Here is an 18,528-nt window from a genome sequence, read left to right as displayed (position 1 = left end):
AACCAATAAGTAACCCCAGCACTGACTGTTCATACAGAATACAATTATTTTATTTTAGAAAAGGCATAAAAAAGGCACATGTAGAAACATAACACTGCTGCAGGACCATAATGGGGTGCTGTTATGTTACAAAATCTACATCTGTGAGTTTACACAGGGGAGTGTTCCACTGTAGCAGTTACTGCAGTGCAGTATCAATCACAAAATGATTTATAATTTGATGTTTTTAGTTATCTGTTATGTATTCGTGGGAAACACCCAACTACAACCTGACCTCATGCCAGATAACCAAAACAACAAAAGAAGAGACTAAGTATTCAAATGAAATATATTGACAGTATGTGTACCCTCTTCTCAGTGTCTAGCCTACAGATCCTTTGTCAGCTAGTGCTGGGGCTTTCTAGGTTGCAGGGTCAGAGTAGTGATACCAGTGTGTGTGGTGCTGTGCAGATGCTGTGAGCTCCCTGATGCTGCCAGCTACGTCAGGTTCAGACTGCCTCTTGATTGAACCGAGACACGTGGCTGCAATGACGGCCTGTCAGACTGGGTGCATGGGTCTTCTGGGATGGGGATCTTCAAAACCTGGCTCACATAAGGTGCAGGGTCCTGGAAGACATGATCAAAGATGAGGTCCATCAACTCATCGATGTAATCTGTGGAGTAACAGAAACACAGAAGTCATCAGTTGTTCCATTACAAAAGAATATACATTGGTAAGTAGCAAAGTGTGCAATTCTGATTCATAAATTATTTTATACTATAGTTTATACTTTGTTATAACATTTGTATATTTATTTAATGACTGTCTGAGATATGCTGGCCTCATAGCAGGGAATAGCAATGTTTAATGCAACCAATTATCTCAAATATTTTTTAGGATATTGCATCATGAGTAATACCTACACCTTACAATATAACGTTACTGCAATCCAGTAACATTACCACAGACTACAGCCTCAATAATTACTATGTAGTTGATTCTAAACACAGTCTCAAGAAAAAATAGGACATTACAACCTCGAGAAAGGTAACGTTTATTGTAGTCTCGTTGTTCAGGTTTTCTAGTTATTTTTTGCCACAACCCCAGCTGATTACAAGACTAGAGTTACCAGACTAGGTGCAAAGACAGAACATGAAATGTTACATCTCATCAGCCAGTAACTCCCTTCCATTCATTTGGCGTTAGAAGTGAAATGTTTGCGGTGACCAGAGTCCCCGATAAACAAAGTACTGTTCGAGTTTTGCCACGTTAGATGTGTCCGCAAAGTGAGCCAGAGGAGCTAACCTTAGCTAACGCTAACGCTAACGCTAACGCTAACGCTAACGCTAACGCTAACGCTAACGCTAGATTAGCATGCCACTAACGGCACTAACTTAGCCCCTAACCTCGATCATAGTAGGTTTGTCCTTTCGGGACCTGGTTAACTAGACGATTGCTAACTGTTGTCGTTGTGGCCAACAGGCTTCCTCGTATTCACAGGCCCGCATCAAACACTGTCTCATTGGGACTGGAGCTAAATCGCTAACGTTACCCGATGCTAATCGGACTGAAATACCATAAACTACTGTATCCATTTCTCATTCTCATGCTACGTTAGCGGACACGTTTTGACGGCACACAGATTTCAGTTTAACACCAGTTGCTATAATTTTAAATTCTTACAGACAAATACATAAAATCCTGTAACTTACCGCAACAGCAATCCACCCCGAGACCTCACATGCACACTCACCTCATGCCATACTCTGCCATCCGACGGTGAATTGTTCTTTCACCAACCCCAAAAAGCCTTGCAATGTCACCGACAGACAAACCCGCAAGCAAAAAACTTTCCTTTCTCTAGCAATCTCCTGACTGGAAGTAGCCATTTCTGTAGTGAGTGAGCCTGGCCACCGGTGTGGGAGCAAGGCATGTATAGTCGATCTAGGCACTCTGATGTCGATCAACCAATAGGCGAAAAGTTGACCCCATGAGACACAGCCCCCTCATTTGCGTAATGAAGCAGAAACGTATAAAGAAATGTAAATGTAAAAATAGAACACAGAAATAAATACGTTTGGGGAAATAAATAGGGGGAAAATGCAAAGGAAATATAATACAGACATAAATACAGAAATAAATAAAATGAAAAGAATTAATAAATAAAATGGAAAATTAAAACAGAAGTATAAATAAATAGGGGAATTAATACAAAGGTAAATAAATACAGAAGCAAATTAAAACAGAAGTATAAATAAATAGGGGAATTAATACAAAGGTAAATAAATACAGAAGCAAATTAAAACAGAAGTATAAATAAATAGGGGAGTTAATACAAAGGTAAATAAATACAGAAGCAAATTAAAACAGAAATATAAATAAATAGGGGAATTTATTTCTTTATTGAGTCATTTATTTATTTCTTTAGTTATTTTTGATTTTGGCAGTTCCGGTTCCGGTATAATCTCTGTTCAAAAATACATATGAAACAAAAAAAACTCTGTTTTGTAAAAACAAAAAAAAACAGTTTACTCCAGATGCCTATAGCGTATGTCTAATGTGGTAACGTTGTTACACTACATTCTTGCAATAATTTACTTTATCTCTTAATTTAATGTTGACAGAGAGGCATGGGCAGCAGCACTGAGCTCCAAGACACATCAGCCCAAAGAGACACCATGAAGGTACTTCCTCTGTTAACCTTTAGTCTATAGAGGTGTGCTAGAGTAGATGGCCTGAGGAAGCCCCCATGGCTCAAAAGAGATGGCAGATCAAAGACATGATACACTCTTCAAAGCTTGTTCAGTAGAAACACCCTAGCAACCAACTAGTACACCCTAGCAACCACCTAGAAACACCCTAGCAACCACCTACAACACCCTAGCAACCACCTAGTACATCCCAGCAACCACCTACAAATGCCCTAGCAACCACCTAGTATGCCCTAGCAACCTAGCAACCACCTAGTACACCCCAGCAACCACCTACAAACGCCCTAGCAACCACCTAGTATGCCCTAGCAACCACCTAGTACACCCTAGCAACCACCTAGAAATACTCTAGCAATTCTACAGCAAGCCCACGCATTTTCTCCAGGAAATGTAAGCTAGTTTATGCCACTTCTCATTATTCTGCAAAAAAGTTTTTCCCCAAAAAATTGGTGCACTATCTCCTCCCAAACTGTTTGCAGTAGAAACTCTGTTCAAGTTACATTTTATAGCATACGTTACGTAGATTTATCCTTGTATTCAACTTTTTGATCCAACTTTTACTATTGCGCTATTTACGTTTAATCGCAAATTGAAACCACATACACAATCATTGATGACACACACATTCACACCGCAGCTACCCGCACACACACACACACACACCCCAACCACCCAGACAAACACACTATTTCTCATAGTGTGTGAGAGATAGTCGGACACACACACACTACACATCGGTACACATCCAACCGCACACACACAAACACACACACACACACAGACACACACACACACACACACAGCTACTGGTATGTATATAGTACCATTACCAGTACTTGTATAGTCGGCCACACACACACACACACTACACATCAGTACACATCCACCCGCACACACACACACACACACACACACACATACACACACACACACAGCTACTGGTACGTATATAGGGGCAGTGGTGGCCTAAAGGTTAGAGAAGCGAGCTTGTGACTGGAAGGTCGTCAGTTCAATCCCCCGGACCAGCAGGATAAATCTGGGTGGGGAAAGTGAAAAGCAGTGCTTGCCCCTCCCTCATTACCACCACTGAGGTGCCCTTGAGCAAGGCCCTTAACCCCAACCGCTCCAGTGGAGCTGCTCAGTGGCCAGCAGATCAGACTGTGGTTGTGCTGATCAGCTTCCAGGTGTGAATGTGTGTGAATGAGATCAGGGCGTTCCTGAAACTGAGAGCATTGCTCTCAGTGGAACTCCCCTGAATAAATAAAGGTGAAAAAAAAAAAAAAAAGTACCAGTACCAGTACGCCGCCTACATCAGGCCCGTGTTCCCCGGCGCGAATAACAAGTGGACCCTCTGGAATTGATGCCTGTATTTAAGGAGTTGCTCTGATGTCAGCTGGGGAGTGCACGTGCCGTTATTTTGATTTTGTATTGACATGATTTGAGTTATCCTCTGTTCTACAAGTCATCAGTTTTTTGTTTTTATTTTCATTTTTTTTGTGTTGCACTTGTCCTGGTTGCACTGTAAATAAATGGGACCTGTGGGACCTTCAACTTGCCTTCTGAGTCACCCTCCTACTTCACTTAAGACCCTCAGGCTACAGCTATCTTACACCCCCTACAGAAAATATTTATTTCATCACTAGTTGACAGACCAAGGATTAAATATCCACAGTGTGGTGATATAGCAGTGGAGATTTTGCCTTCAAGTTCTGCAAAACTGAAGTTTTACTAATCCCACCACTAGGGGCACTGTTACCTTGATTTGAATAATAACCATGGCAATTTTGCTAGTCTCCAAGGAGACTAAATAAATTGTGCCAATGTGAATATTCTTAACCGTAGTCATGGACTCTTAGCTTCCGCTGAGTTGCACTAAATTAATCCTCTTCATTATGTTACACTTCATTTGATTTCTAATTGAAGTTTGAACTCGCTGTTGAAAGATAGCACAATCTGATCATGCTTGCATCATAAAATGTTGTACTTGACTAAAAAGTACACCCAGTAAGAATTTAGAAATGCACCATATGTGTTGTGGATGTGAGAGCGAGTCCAGGGGCTGGTCCAGGGACAAAAAGAGGCGTGTTGATTTTTCTTGATCAACCAATGACAGCGTCCAAAAGAGAGCATCATACCTAGCAACGGGGTCAACCACACCTCCTCACTAAGATAAAAGTTCATGTCCATTCCTTGCTCAGAGTTGCTCTGAGAACTTTCCTAAATCACTCCTAAGCTAGGGCTCCTTGCTAGGAAGTTTTAGGCTAAGATAAGAGCTCTCTGAGAGTATTCTCAGAATGTTTGTGGATACGGCCCCTGGTTACCCCCAACAAAAACAAGAAACATTTGATCGTTAGTTGACAGACCCAGGTTTTAATTTCCTCAATGTTGTTATATAGCAGCGGGAATTTTGCCTTCAAGTTCTGCAAAAAACGATTACTTTTACTAATCCCACCCACTAGGGGCACTGTTTAACTTGATTTGAAAAATGGTCTGAAAATGTCAAACATGTCAACATGGACAATAAAATCCTTCCTTCTGTGTTATCATGTTCATATAACCCCATTATTATATCTGACCATGCCCCTGTCACAATGGAAATAATTTTCAAGGGTCTGAATAATACACGACCGCCACGGTTAAACACCCGTCTATTGGCTAATGAAAAGTTTGTGACTTTTATTTCAAATCAAATTGACTATTCTACTATTTCTACATCTACTCTATGGGAGACCCTGAAGGCATATATTAGAAGTGAAATAATCTCCTATACTGCTCATGAGAACAAATTGAAGAAAGAAAAGATTTGTGTGTTCACAAACCATATCACTCAATTGGACAACATTTATGCCCATTCACCATCCCCAAATATATATAAAGAACGCTTACTTCTCCAAACTGAACTTGATGGACTTCTGACAGACCAGGGGCCGTATCCACAAACATTCTGAGAATCATCTCAGAGAGCTCTTATTTTAGCCTAAAACTTCCTAGCAAGGAGTCCTAGCTTAGGAGTGATTTAGGAAAGTTCTCAGAGCAACTCTGAGCAAGGAATGGACAAGAACTTTTATCTTAGTGAGGAGGTGTGGTTGACCCCGTTGCTAGATGTGATGCTCTCTTTTGGACGCTGTCATCGGTTGATCAAGAAAAATCAACACGCCTCTTTTTGTCATCCAGAATGCACACAAGGTATCACACAAGATAATCACACAATGTACTCGATATTGACGTGTGGTTTGCTTATACTATCAAAAATACAAAAAAAACCAGCTGATTGGACAAAATCTTTGAAAACCATACAAACGGTACTTTTTAATATTTGTACGGCCCTCACAGGTTGACGCATTATGCCTTCATTTGGGTGGATGCAGTAATGTTATTATACTTTACTAATTTGATGTTAAGATTTGGTGAAAATGGCTCAAGACTTAATATTTTATTTATTAGTTTATTTGTCAGGGATAATGCATAACAAACATTGTAACAGGTTACAATAACATGATACAGATGTGTTGCATATGGGATTTCTAGCCAAGGCTAATTTGCAACCCCTGTCCCTGGTTAGGCTTTTCTACTTAAAAATGGTCATAACATATCATCATTACCAAAAGTACATTAGTTAATTGAGCACATAATAAATAGTGACATTCTCATATGTGTGACATGATCATACAAAAATTACAATATTTACATCACATTACAATCATTTTACATGTGTTGCGTAAGTGTATGTGTGCACGTGTGTATGTTCCCTAATTCATGGCAATATATGTGTATGTGCATAATGTTTATAGGCGTGTGTGTCCGTGTGCATGCATGCACGTGGTCTTTATGAATATGTATGTATGTTTGTCTATGTGTGTCTGTTCCTCTATTTGTGTATACATATCCATGTGCATGTGTGTGTGCACAAGTGCATGATCAATGATCAATGATCGCAGGTTTGGTTTTGTTTCAGCCAGTCTTTCACCTTTTCATTAAACGTTTTCAGATCAGTTTGTGTTTTTATTTCTGTTGGTAGGGCATTCCAAAAATGTATCCCTTTTACTGAAAAAGATGACTGACCGAAAGTAGTTTTGTGCTGTGCCACCCTGCAGTTGACATTTGCTGATCCCCAAGTGGCGATTCTATTGATGTTTGTTTTTGTGACATATGGACAAAGTACAGCTGGGGCGTGATTGTTCACACATTTAAAAATCAATTTGATAAAAGAAAACTTGATAAAGCTGTCATAACTGAGCAACTTGTACTTTTTCAGAATTATACAGTGGTGCCATTTCATTTGTTTTTGATCCATTATTTTCAGTACTTTACTTACTCACTTACTTTGTATAGTGATGTAACTGGTTTGACAGTTGACTGTGAAGCCTGGCTCCATACAGTTACACAATAGGATAAATGTGAAAATATCATGGCATGCATGAACAGCTAAGCTGCCCTAAGGGGTATGTAATGTCTTATCATTCTAAAGCAGTTCAGATTTGTCTTTACTGTCTTGCATAGCTTTTTAACGTGTTTATCAAATTTGAGTTGGGAGTCCAAAATGACACCTAAGAATTTAAAATCACTGACTTCCTTTATTTCCTCTTGATCTATTTTAATTGTAAGCTTATCTTTTGCTTTCCTTCTCATGGAAAAACACATTGACAGTCTTTTTAAGATTCAGGGTTAGATGATTGTTTTTGAGCCATTGGGATACACCCTCCATTTCGTTTGTTAATGTCTCTGCTGCTACACAAGGGGTTTTAGCTGATACATAAATGATTGTGTCATCAGCGTACATTTGACAACCAGCTCTTTTACAGCATGTTGGTAAATCATTTATGTATAAGCTGAAAAGCAGAGGCCCCAAGATCAAGCCTTGTAGAATACCCATTCTGGATCGTCGGGGGATTGAATGTTTTGCATTGATTTTAACGCATTGCTCTCTACATTCGAGATATGATGCAAACCAACCAGTTGCTTGCTCTGAAAAATTAAAGGTGCTAAGTTTGTTCAGAAGTATGTCATGGTTCACGGTGTCCAAAGCCTTTTTAAGGTCTAAAAACACCGCTGCTACTACATTACCCTTGTCTAGTGAGCTCTTGATGTTTTCAGTGAGGTAGCAGTTGACCATTTCCGTTGAGTACCCTGGCCTAAATCCGAATTGTTTAGGATAAATAAGTGCTTTGCTTTCAAGGTGGTCAACCAGTTGTTCTGCAATAACTTTTTCCAGGACCTTTGAGAAAACAGGTAGAATAGAAATTGGTCTATAATTGCCTACTTGTTCTGGTGCTCCAGAATTGGCGTGATGATCGCTGTTTTCCAGCTTTGTGGGAATTTACCAGTTCTGATGGAAAGGTTTATCAGATGCGTTATAGGTTTGATCAGGGTGGAGCTGTATGTTTTAATAAGAGCAGTATCCAACCCAAACAGATCCTTTGCCTTTGAATCACTTAATTTGTTGATGATTTTGCCCACTTTCTCTTGGTCAACCTCCTTAATATGGAAAGATTGTCATAATAACCTGTGGTAATTTTACTGGTTCAAAATTTTCAGCAAGCTCCTCCACTGATTGAATGAAGTAATTATTAAATTCATTTGTAATTTCTGTACTGTCAGTGCTAATCACTCCATTAACTTCCAACTCAGATTCCGCAATCAGTTGCATAAAGTATGTGGTTTTTGCCTTGCGCAGTTCCCTAACTACCATATTTCTCAGACTCTTAAAGATAAGGAGGTCCGTATTCATTTTGGTGGACAGTGACTTTTTCAGTGCAAGGTCTCTCTTTTTTCATTAACTGGCGAATATCATTATTCAGCCAGGGTAAAGAGACTCTTCTTCGCTTGCATTTAAAGATTTGTGTATATTTCTCAATCAGTTCTGTGAGTGTTTTTATCAAAGTGTTACAACAGTTATCTAGATCATTGGTTTGTAAAACGTCATTCCAATCAATATTATTTAGTTCGTTTTCAAATTGTGGCATTTTATTTTTGGGAATGACTGCATTCCCTGATTTATGTTCATTCATAAACATTGGTAGACGCTGTTTTGTTAGTTTTCTGGCAATCAGGGTCATGTTATGGTCAGAAAGGCCTGTTAATAAGTTATACGTCCTTGTGACTTGTTCGGGTCTGTTTGTGACTATCAGATCAATCATGGTTTTACTCATTCGAGTGATTCTTGTTGGACCCTTTACCATCTGCTGAAAATTATGTTTTGACAATATCATTTTCAACTTTTGTTTGCAACTTTTATCTAACCAATTTATATTAAAGTCTCCAAAAAAGAGATTCAGAGCGAAAATTTGACAGTTTAAGCAATTCATCTAAGTCATGATAAATGAGATGTCATGTGATGGTGGATTATACAGAATTACAATGTTAAAATTCATCTTGGGGGACAGTACTATATTTAAACATTCTAAAGATGTGTCCAGTTTGATTTCGTTACATTTTAAAGTGTCTCTGACATAAAACAATACGCCCCCTCCCCTGCCAGATGATCTATCCTTTCTGTGGCAAACATAGCCGGGAACATCAATCATGCTGGTTGCGATATTACAGTTAAGCCAGGTTTCACTCAGAGCTAGGAAGTCTAGATTAGAGTCTGTCAGTAGATGTTGAATTTGATCTCCTTTTGATGTTATACTCCGAATGTGTGTCCGAAGTGTCCACCCAGGATACCTTTAGGTTTAGACATAGAGTCCCATATCACATTTACAGTCTGGAAAAATCTAAATTCATGTTGTTTTCGTGCTGATCGGATACCTTTTTCACAGTGTGGTTTAGGAATCCCGTTAGCTACGGACATCACCCGCTCTGGTGGTTTGGGTCGCCTGTGAGAGTATGGTTGTTCAAACTCACCAGACAGTTCATGTCCCTCTGGGTGGAAAACCGTGCTGACAGGTGGACTGAGGTCTCGTCGGTCAGTCGCAACATGAAGCGTGTCTGGCGCAAGCAGTTTGGACAGGCCCAGCAGTGAGTCCGTCCTTCCGATCGATCTACGCGCAGCCCCAAGGTGCGCCTCTCCAACCAAGCCCGCCGCCCCAGCAAAGGATGCCGCTCCAGCGAGGCCCACGCCCAGCCGCCCCCCGGTCAGTCCACTTGCCGGTGTCTGCTCCGGTGAATGGTTGGTTGATGGGCCGGGGTTTAATTGTACGTCGCCGGATAATAAGATCAGGATCAATAGTATACTGGGAGCATGCTACTTGCCACTTCTCCGAGTGTTTTGTTTGTTTGGTGTGCCGAGGGAATATCCGTTTTGCCTGGTGATCGAGTAAATTACAAGGTATCCATGTCCAAGGAAATTCAATCTCGGCCTTTCATTCAAGGATGCAAAGTAGTCGCCTATTTTTGGCGTTTGTTTTTCCGCATTGTCCGCATTAAAGCATTGTCCAAGTGGCACCAGCAAAAGCCAACAGCAAAGCAGCAGTGAGCAAACATTTCCATTATCTCTGTGCTTGTCCGAATTACCTCTTTGTTTTAGGCTTGTCCTTGTACTGGTGAGTATTTGTTTAAAAGCAATGGCTAAAGCAGCAAGTAGTAGCAGGGAGAAGCAGGATAAAAGGACAAGAGTGGAGCCTAACAAACCACCCATACCCTCGGCAGCCATCTTTGTGATTGATAAGTTCTGTCTGGACGCCGACGTAGTATTAGTATAATTTATAGACTATATTGGCAAGCTTATATGAATAGGATTTTTGAACAAGAGTATATTGTCGATGATGCGGACATGTGTCCCCATCAGTGACCAGACAATACAGAGAAAACTTGCTGTTTTGTCGGCGCGCAAGGTGCACATGTCTAGTGGGAATTAAATAGGTTGCGTCACAATATGAGTCTGTGAAGGAGCTGTGATTGTTTGTGTGATTATTCTACTATGTGGTTGCATAAACCTAAATCATCACTGCTGCACTGTTTGCCTGTTGCTAAATATCTTAACATTGTGATAACTTTCATAATAATAATAGCATTAATGCGTCTTTTCTGCATCTTTCAGCCATTTTCTCCTCTCCTTAAGAAACTCCTAAGCTCCTAAAAGTCCTCCTCTCTACTCTTAACAGTTTTCCACCTTAGGAGCTCTCTTAAGGGCTAAGCTGCTTTGTGAATAGCTTTTATTTTTACTAGGATTTAGTCTTACTTTTAAGGGGAAATTCTTAGAAAACATCATCACTCTCAGAGTTTTCTTAGAATTTCACCACTAGGACCAACTCTTAGTACTAGGAAGCTTTGTGGATACGGCCGCAGGTGGTTGAAATGTTGATTAAGTCTAGAAGCACTACATATGAACAAGGGGATAAAGCTAGCAAATTACTAGCGCACCAACTACGACAGTTATCCTCATCACACCAAATCCCTAGAATCCGTACGTCTACAGGAATATCTAATGATCCCAAAGAAATCAATGACGAATTTAAGACATTTTATTCTTCTTTGTATACTTCTGAACGCAATGTTGATAAACCACAACTTGACAGTTTTTTCAATTCTCTCGAGATCCCTTTAGTCAGTCAAGAATTCGTTAGAAATTTAGAAGAACTGATTACAGCTGAAGAACTAATCACTGCTACTAAGTCCCTTCAATCGGGTAAATGCCCGGGGCCGGATGGGTATCCAGTCGAGTTCTACAAAAAGTTCCTTCATAAATTGGCCCCAATCCTAATTGACGTGTATAAGGAATCATTTGAAACCCTTGCTCTACCTCAAACCCTCTCACAAGCATCTATTTCTCTTATTCTGAAAAAGGACAAGGACCCCCTGGACTGTGCATCCTATTGTCCTATCTGTCTATTAAATGTAGACTATAAACTATTAGCTAAGCTCCTAGCTGGGCGTTTAGAATTAGTTCTTCCTTCTATCATTTCCCCTGACCAAACAGGATTTATTAAAAACAGACACTCATTCTTTAATCTTAGGCGCTTATTTAATACTATTTATAATTCTTCTGACACCTCGGCCACAGAGGCTCTTATTTCCTTAGACGCAGAGAAAGCATTCGATCGGGTAGAATGGCAGTACCTTTTCTATACCCTTGAGAAATATTGCTTCTGTAAAAATCTTATTTCCTACATAAAATTATTTTACTTATCCCCTACGCTTCAGTTAGGACAAACAACATTCAATCTGAATATTTCCCTCTACACCAATCAACTCGTCAAGGCTGCCCCTTGAGTCCCCTGTTATTTTTCATTTGCATAGAGCCTCTCGCTATTGCACTTCATTCCAACCCCCTTATTAGAGGCATAATTAGACACGGAACTGAGCAAAAACTTTCTCTATATGCTGACAACTTACTTCTGTATGTTTTGGACCTGACTGTCTCTGTCCGTGCAACACTCGATACTCTTGATTCATTTGGCCACCTGTCAGGCTATAAACTAAACTTAAATAAAAGTGAGCTCATGCCTCTGAACCACTCCGCAAGAGAATTCCCTCTACATAACCTACCTTTTAAAATTGCCCACCGTGGATTTACATATCTCAGGGTGAGGGTGACCGACAGATTTGAAAAACTCTATCAGCCCAACTTTGCTCCACTCTTAACCCGAACACGGGAGGATTTCATCACCTTTCGCTAGTTGCACGTATAAATGTAATTAAAATGAACACCCTTCCAAAGTTCTTATATTATAGGGGTGTCATGATTCTCCAAATCCACAATTCGATTTGACTTTCGATTTTAAGGTCACGATTCGATTCGATTTTCGATTTAAAAAAATCTTTTTTCAGCACTGACGGGTATGCCATTGTTAGAATATCGAGTCTTGATTTGTAAAGATCAACAGATATTTGGTTTTATGCCCTGACAACTGTCATTTACATTTTCAAATTCTTCTTTAAAAAGATGGTATCAAGTGTGATATAACTGCCATATTTCTTTTGGAATGTACCACACTAAGGCCATATGGTCAAATTTTTTCAAAGTTTTTCCATTTAAAAATACACAACTTTCCCTTTAATTTGGTACCAAATACATGGCAAGGCGATTCAGTGCGTTTCCTCACTTCAGTGTCAACATTCACAGTATGACAACAAAACAGATCCTTCCTATCTTGGCTAATGATAAGCTTTCAAAATCCATACAAAACCTCAAGCGCTTCAGCCCACACAGTAATAAGATCAGACAATAATAGTCGCCAAACAAATATGGAAAAAGTCGCCAAACTTATATGGATAAAAGTCGCTGCGACCCAGCCAGTCCTCCTACCGACTCTTCGGCGCCTCCCGGAAAGCAGCGTCCGTCTCCGGCGGTGAGAGCAGGTAGGTCCCGCTGTTTAGTGAAGGTGATCTTGTGTCTTGTTTTATCGAGCAAGAACAAGTGATTTCGATCAAAAGACTTCAACTCACAATGGGCCTCATTCACAAACAGTGTGTACGCACAAATCTGTGCTTAAAACGTGCGTACGAACGTTTTACTCACAAATCCTTTTTATGCTTGCAACATAAAATGTTGTACTAGACTAAAAAGTACACCCAGTAAGAATTTAGAAATGCGCCGTGTGTGTTGTGCGTGCGATAGCAAGTCCAGATCAAACATGTGACTGCTTGACAGTATTCTTTCTCAGAAGCAATATCGTAGTCTATGAAGGTCTACTGAGACGTGATTATTGCTAGTTGAAAACTTAACCCAATACCCCTCGAGGATGACTTGAGATACAATCAACCACGGCAATTTTTGCTAGTCTCCAAGGAGACTGAATAAATTGTTCCAATGTGAATATTCTCAACCGTATTCATCGACTCTTAGCTTCGGCTCAGTCACTCATATAGCAGCGGGAATTTTGCCTTCAAGTTCCGCAGAACTGAATCTTTCCCAAACTGATTAGTTTTACTAATCCCACCCACTAGGGGCGCTGTTTAACTTGATTTGAAAAATGGTCTGAAAATGTCAAACATAATAGCATTGTTTGTTGCTGTCCCGACAGACTTTTCCCTTGCAATGCATTGGGTTGCATAGCAAGTAGTGCAGCTTCAGCTTGCAAACTATGGGTGTCTGTTTTCACATTACCCAGAATGCTTTCCATGTACATTCGCTTGTACACTCAACTAATCCTCTTTATTTTTATAGACTTCATTTCTATTTGAACTTTGAACTCGTTATTAAAAGATAGCACACTCTGATCATGCTTGCATTATAAAATGTTGTACTTGACTAAAAAGTACACCCAGTAATAATTTAGAAATGCGCTGTGTGTGTTGTGCGTGCGAGAGCAAGACCAGATCAAACATGTGACTCCTTGACAGTATTCTTTCGCAGAGGCAATATCGTAGTCTATGAAGGTCTACTGAGACGTGGTTATTGCTGGCTGAAAACTTAACCCAATACCCCGCCAGGATGACTTGAAATATAGTCAGCCATGGCAATTTTTGCTAGTCTCCAAGGAGACTAAATACATTGTTTCAATGTGAATCTTTTTAACCATAATCATGGACCCTTAGCTTTTGCCGGTATCGCAGGTTTAAAGATTCCAACCGTTCTGGTTACCCCCAACAAAAAACAAGAAACATTTGATCGTTAGTTGACAGACCCAGATTTAAATTTCCACAATGGGGTCATATAGCAGCGGGAATTTTGCCATCAAGCTCTGCAAAAAAACGTATTAATTTTACTAATCCCACCCACTAGGAGCACTGTTTAACTTGATTTGAAAAATGGTCTGAAAATGTCAAACATAATAGCATTGTTTGTTGCTGTCCCGACAGACTTTTCCCTTGCAATGTATTGGGTTGCATAGCAAGTAGTGCAGCTTCAGCTTGCAAACTAAGGGTGTCTGTCTTCACATTACCCAGAATGCTTTGCATGTACATTCGATTATACACTCAACTAATCCTCTTTATTATTATACACTTCATTTCTAATTGAACTTTGTACTCGTTATTAAAAGATAGCACACTCTGATCATGCTTGCATCATAAAATGTTGTACTTGACTAAAAAGTACACCCAGTAAGAATTTAGAAATGTGCCATGTGTGTTGTGGATGTGAGACCCAGCCCAGATCAAACATGTAAATGTTAAACAGAATTTTTGCGCAGAGGCAATATCGTAGTCTATGAAGGTCTACTGAGACGTGGTTATTGCTGGTTGAAAACTTAACCCAATACGCCGCCAGGATGACTTGAAATATAGTCAGCCATGGCAATTTTTGCTAGTCTTTAAGGAGACTAAATACATTGTTTCAATGTGAGTCTTTTTAACCATAATCATGGACCCTTAGCTTTTGCCGGTATCGCAGGTTTAAAGATTCCAACCGTTCTGGTTACCCCCAACAAAAAACAAGAAACATTTGATCGTTAGTTGACAGACCCAGGTTTAAATTTCCACAATGGGGTCATATAGCAGCTGGAATTTTGCCATCAAGCTCTGCAAAAAACGGATTACGTTTACTAATCCCACTTGGCACTGTTTAACTTGATTTGAAAAATGGTCTGAAAATGTCAAACATAATAGCATTGTTTGTTGCTGTCCCGACAGACTTTTCCCTTGCAATGCATTGCGTTGCATAGCAAGTAGTGCAGCTTCAGCTTGCAAACTATGGGTGTCTGTCTTCACATTACCCAGAATGCTTTCCATGTACATTCGCTTGTACACTCAACTAATCCTCTTTATTTTTATACACTTCATTTCTAATTGAACTTTGAACTCGTTATTAAAAGATAGCACACTCTGATCATGCTTGCATTATAAAATGTTGTACTTGACTAAAAAGTACACCCAGTAATAATTTAGAAATGCGCCGTGTGTGTTGTGCGTGCGAGAGCAAGACCAGATCAAACATGTGACGCCTTGACAGTATTCTTTCGCAGAGGCGATATCGTAGTCTATGAAGGTCTACTGAGACGTGATTATTGCTGGTTGAAAACTTAACCCAATACCCCGCCAGGATGACTTGAAATATAGTCAGCCATGGCAATTTTTGCTAGTCTCCAAGGAGACTAAACACATTGTTTCAATGTGAATCTTCTTTACCATAATCATGGACCCTTAGCTTTTGCTGGTATCGCAAGTTTAAAGATTCCAACCGTTCTGGTTACCCCCAACAAAAAACAAGAAACATTTGATCTTTAGTTGACAGACCCAGGTTTAAATTTCCACAATGGGGTCATATAGCAGCGGGAATTTTGCCATCAAGCTCTGCAAAAAACGTATTACTTTTACTAATCCCACCCACTAGGGGCACTGTTTAACTTGATTTGAAAAATGGTCTGAAAATGTCAAACATAATAGCATTGTTTGTTGCTGTCCCGACAGACTTTTCCCTTGCAATGCATTGCGTTGCATAGCAAGTAGTGCAGCTTCAGCTTGCAAACTATGGGTGTCTGTCTTCACATTACCCAGAATGCTTTCCATGTACATTCGCTTGTACACTCAACTAATCCTCTTTATTTTTATACACTTCATTTCTAATTGAACTTTGAACTCGTTATTAAAAGATAGCACACTCTGATCATGCTTGCATTATAAAATGTTGTACTTGACTAAAAAGTACACCCAGTAATAATTTAGAAATGCGCTGTGTGTGTTGTGCGTGCGAGAGCAAGACCAGATCAAACATGTGACTCCTTGACAGCATTCTTTCGCAGAGGCAATATCGTAGTCTATGAAGGTCTACTGAGACGTGATTATTGCTGGTTGAAAACTTAACCCAATACCCCGCCAGGATGACTTGAAATATAGTCAGCCATGGCAATTTTTGCTAGTCTCCAAGGAGACTAAATACATTGTTTCAATGTGAATCTTTTTAACCATAATCATGGACCCTTAGCTTTTGCCGGTATCGCAGGTTTAAAGATTCCAACCGTTCTGGTTACCCCCAACAAAAAACAAGAAACATTTGATCGTTAGTTGACAGACCCAGGTTTAAATTTCCACAATGGGGTCATACAGCAGCTGGAATTTTGCCATCAAGCTCTGCAAAAAACGGATTACGTTTACTAATCCCACCTGTTCACACTAATCCCACCTGGCACTGTTTAACTTGATTTGAAAAATGGTCTGAAAATGTCAAACATAATAGCATTGTTTGTTGCTGTCCCGACAGACTTTTCCCTTGCAATGCATTGCGTTGCATAGCAAGTAGTGCAGCTTCAGCTTGCAAACTATGGGTGTCTGTCTTCACATTATCCAGAATGCTTTCCATGTACATTCGCTTGTACACTCAACTAATCCTCTTTATTTTTATACACTTCATTTCTAATTGAACTTTGAACTCGTTATTAAAAGATAGCACACTCTGATCATGCTTGCATTATAAAATGTTGTACTTGACTAAAAAGTACACCCAGTAAGAATTTAGAAATGCGCCGTGTGTGTTGTGCGTGCGAGAGCAAGACCAGATCAAACATGTGACTGCTTGACAGTATTCTTTCGCAGAGGCAATGTCGTAGTCTATGAAGGTCTACTGAGACGTGATTATTGCTGGTTGAAAACTTAACCCAATACCCCGCCAGGATGACTTGAAATATAGTCAGCCATGGCAATTTTTGCTAGTCTCCAAGGAGACTAAATACATTGTTTCAATGTGAATCTTCTTTACCATAATCATGGACCCTTAGCTTTTGCTGGTATCGCAAGTTTAAAGATTCCAACCGTTCTGGTTACCCCCAACAAAAAACAAGAAACATTTGATCTTTAGTTGACAGACCCAGGTTTAAATTTCCACAATGGGGTCATATAGCAGCGGGAATTTTGCCATCAAGCTCTGCAAAAAACGTATTACTTTTACTAATCCCACCCACTAGGGGCACTGTTTAACTTGATTTGAAAAATGGTCTGAAAATGTCAAACATAATAGCATTGTTTGTTGCTGTCCCGACAGACTTTTCTCTTGCAATGCATTGGGTTGCATAGCAAGTAGTGCAGCTTCAGCTTGCAAACTATGGGTGTCTGTCTTCACATTACCCAGAATGCTTTCCATGTACATTCGCTTGTACACTCAACTAATCCTCTTTATTTTTATACACTTCATTTCTAATTGAACTTTGAACTCGTTATTAAAAGATAGCACACTCTGATCATGCTTGCATTATAAAATGTTGTACTTGACTAAAAAGTACACCCAGTAATAATTTAGAAATGCGCCGTGTGTGTTGTGCGTGCGAGAGCAAGACCAGATCAAACATGTGACTCCTTGACAGCATTCTTTCGCAGAGGCAATATCGTAGTCTATGAAGGTCTACTGAGACGTGATTGTTGCTGGTTGAAAACTTCACCCAATACCCCGCCAGGATGACTTGAAATATAGTCAGCCATGGCAATTTTTGCTAGTCTCCAAGGAGACTAAATACATTGTTTCAATGTGAATCTTTTTAACCATAATCATGGACCCTTAGCTTTTGCCGGTATCGCAGGTTTAAAGATTCCAACCGTTCTGGTTACCCCCAACAAAAAACAAGAAACATTTGATCGTTAGTTGACAGACCCAGGTTTAAATTTCCACAATGGGGTCATATAGCAGCTGGAATTTTGCCATCAAGCTCTGCAAAAAACGGATTACCTTTACTAATCCCACCTGTTCACACTAATCCCACCTGGCACTGTTTAACTTGATTTGAAAAATGGTCTGAAAATGTCAAACATAATAGCATTGTTTGTTGCTGTCCCGACAGACTTTTCCCTTGCAATGCATTGCGTTGCATAGCAAGTAGTGCAGCTTCAGCTTGCAAACTATGGGTGTCTGTCTTCACATTACCCAGAATGCTTTCCATGTACATTCGCTTGTACACTCAACTAATCCTCTTTATTTTTATACACTTCATTTCTAATTGAACTTTGAACTCGTTATTAAAAGATAGCACACTCTGATCATGCTTGCATTATAAAATGTTGTACTTGACTAAAAAGTACACCCAGTAATAA

General features: G+C 39.8%; 7 non-coding genes across 7 annotated transcripts; all 7 read left to right on the top strand.

Moving 5' to 3' along the window:
• The first annotated feature begins 13,223 nt into the window (after positions 1 to 13,223).
• On the top strand, positions 13,224 to 13,364 carry LOC139922614 (U4 spliceosomal RNA). The gene has a single exon (XR_011785151.1). It is a non-coding gene; the product is annotated as a U4 spliceosomal RNA (small nuclear RNA).
• Positions 13,365 to 13,915: 551 nt separating this feature from the next.
• Positions 13,916 to 14,056, top strand: LOC144542718 (U4 spliceosomal RNA). Its single transcript, XR_013507415.1, has one exon. It is a non-coding gene; the product is annotated as a U4 spliceosomal RNA (small nuclear RNA).
• Positions 14,057 to 14,693: 637 nt separating this feature from the next.
• LOC144542698 (U4 spliceosomal RNA) lies at positions 14,694 to 14,834 on the top strand. The gene has a single exon (XR_013507395.1). It is a non-coding gene; the product is annotated as a U4 spliceosomal RNA (small nuclear RNA).
• A 630-nt stretch (positions 14,835 to 15,464) lies between these two features.
• LOC144542697 (U4 spliceosomal RNA) lies at positions 15,465 to 15,605 on the top strand. Its single transcript, XR_013507394.1, has one exon. It is a non-coding gene; the product is annotated as a U4 spliceosomal RNA (small nuclear RNA).
• A 636-nt stretch (positions 15,606 to 16,241) lies between these two features.
• On the top strand, positions 16,242 to 16,382 carry LOC144542693 (U4 spliceosomal RNA). The gene has a single exon (XR_013507391.1). It is a non-coding gene; the product is annotated as a U4 spliceosomal RNA (small nuclear RNA).
• A 649-nt stretch (positions 16,383 to 17,031) lies between these two features.
• LOC144542704 (U4 spliceosomal RNA) lies at positions 17,032 to 17,172 on the top strand. The gene has a single exon (XR_013507402.1). It is a non-coding gene; the product is annotated as a U4 spliceosomal RNA (small nuclear RNA).
• Positions 17,173 to 17,808: 636 nt separating this feature from the next.
• LOC144542700 (U4 spliceosomal RNA) lies at positions 17,809 to 17,949 on the top strand. The gene has a single exon (XR_013507397.1). It is a non-coding gene; the product is annotated as a U4 spliceosomal RNA (small nuclear RNA).
• The last annotated feature ends 579 nt before the right edge of the window (positions 17,950 to 18,528 follow it).

Source organism: Centroberyx gerrardi, chromosome 17, assembly GCF_048128805.1.
Source record: "Centroberyx gerrardi isolate f3 chromosome 17, fCenGer3.hap1.cur.20231027, whole genome shotgun sequence".
Taxonomy (NCBI): Eukaryota; Metazoa; Chordata; class Actinopteri; order Beryciformes; family Berycidae; genus Centroberyx; species Centroberyx gerrardi.
Note: the sequence above shows the minus strand (reverse complement) of the source record. Positions and strands in the feature narration are given on the sequence as shown.